This window comes from Phalaenopsis equestris, unplaced genomic scaffold, assembly GCF_001263595.1.
Source record: "Phalaenopsis equestris unplaced genomic scaffold, ASM126359v1 Scaffold000002, whole genome shotgun sequence".
NCBI classification, from domain to species: Eukaryota; Viridiplantae; Streptophyta; class Magnoliopsida; order Asparagales; family Orchidaceae; genus Phalaenopsis; species Phalaenopsis equestris.
In genome coordinates, this window is record NW_018164444.1 from 28,655,505 (window position 1) to 28,657,502 (window position 1,998).

Here is a 1,998-nt window from a genome sequence, read left to right on the forward strand (position 1 = left end):
AGAGGAACTTATCTATACGATTAAGTGGATATGCATTGTTTGTTTTCTTGACAAAAGGTCAAACCGAGAGCTATTTTAAAAAGTTTGAACCCATACCTTATCCCATGAGGTGAGGCCTCAACTGGGCTAGACAGAGAGTGTCACCTTGAGCTTAAAATGGGGCTATGGTTTGGTGTGGGATTAAGATAGAGGCCATGGGAAGGCTTATTTTTAATTGGGGAGAGTTGACCATATTTTTTATGAGGTCAAATTCTTCTCTTTAGAAACCTAGGATCTAGCTTTAGGACTTTTCTATAGACTATCTTAGAAGAGTAGTGAGGAAATTCACATCGCACATAGAAATTCTAAACAATTCTTGACTCCTGTTGTGAAGTCCCACATGAGTGGTCATAAGCCACAAAATGTCATTTGGGATGGCTAAGAGCAACATGAGGAGACTCAAGAGTGAGTTCGTATAGGTTCAATCAAGCCTTAGGACAACCCTGTGTGGCTCAGGTTATTTCTCACACACACCTACACACACTTAAACTCATCAAATTCCCCGCATACCTAATACACCTAAAATATATAGTCTTTATGTACATAATTTTATATCTATTCTTGAGATATTGTGCTTTAATGGAAGTTATTTGCGTGTTTTTCTTTCAATTATTATCAAATGGATGAAAAATAGTGAAAAGAGTGAACCATGATCAAATTTGGAGAAAAAATGAAAAAGGTGTGCAAACAAACTGTGGCTCCCAAGCACTCAGAATTGGTGCTTACGCACCAGTAAAACCGAGAAGTTCACGCCTAAGGGTCATGTACCTTGCGCTTAAGTGCCGAAAGTGGTTACTCAATGATTCAATGAATTTGGAAAAAAATTTAAAGAGGCATTTGAAGCAACCCTTGGTGAAAATATGGGGAATAGTTAATGGACATGAAAATACATTCAATTACCTTTTGAAAGGAGGAAACTTTTGAAAGATTTATTGAATGTGGACACATTTTGAAGAGACACCAAGGGAGCTTTCGGAAAGTTGTAAAACAATACTTGAATTGAAGAACTCTCTCTCTCTCTCTCTCCCTCTTTTTTCTTCTTTTTGAGAGACTCTTCTACACACGCTGCCGCCCGCTTTTCCTTTTTATTTAGTTATAGTTTGTATTGTAAGGGAAGTAAAAGATTCAAAGAAGCTTCAAGAGTTTGGTGGAGAGGATTTGAGATAATTTTTTATCATTATGACTACATTTGGTCTTAATTTAGACTTCTTGTTTGTTTGCATGATTTCTACTTTTAAACCTAAGTGTGGTTGTGTTTTCTTCATGAATTTTGTGTAGTTTTCTTTATCTTTTTTATTAAAAGGATAAGTGATTAAGTATTGGTTGGAAGTTGTGTGTCGTATTAATCTTTAGTATTGGAATAAGTTATGATAATTTTTAACCTTGTACTTCATTTGCTTCTTGATTTGACCAATTAAGATGTTAATATTTATTGTTAGAACATGTAAGATCCAAGATGGTACTATCTTAGTCAACTAATAGGAAGAATCACATGAGATTATATGGATGAGAATGTAATTCCTATGATTTAGTGCAAATAAATAGGGAAATAAACTTTGAAGGTTGTAGAATTAAAGGACTTTGGAGTGACAGGCTAAAGCCCCCAATTTTGTTTATAGTTTTATGTTTTGATACAAGATGTTAGCCCTCAGGTGGAGGGAGAAGAGTGAGCTCTGGGGTGAGAGCTTGTATCTTCCTTAACTAATCTATCTTCAAGTCTATTCAAGTTTTAAATTAGCCAATAAATTAGCCAATGTTCTTTATAAATTAGCCAATGTTCTTTATAGAATCTCTAATACGGGTAAAGAATATTATTGTTCATATTTGACACAACATAATTGGAATACTTTCACAATAGAATTTTTGTACTTGTTACTGATTCATGATTAGAAAATGATATTTTTTTATATTGCCTTCATTTTATAAATGTCTAGTTAAGTTTAGTTAGTTGTTTACTTT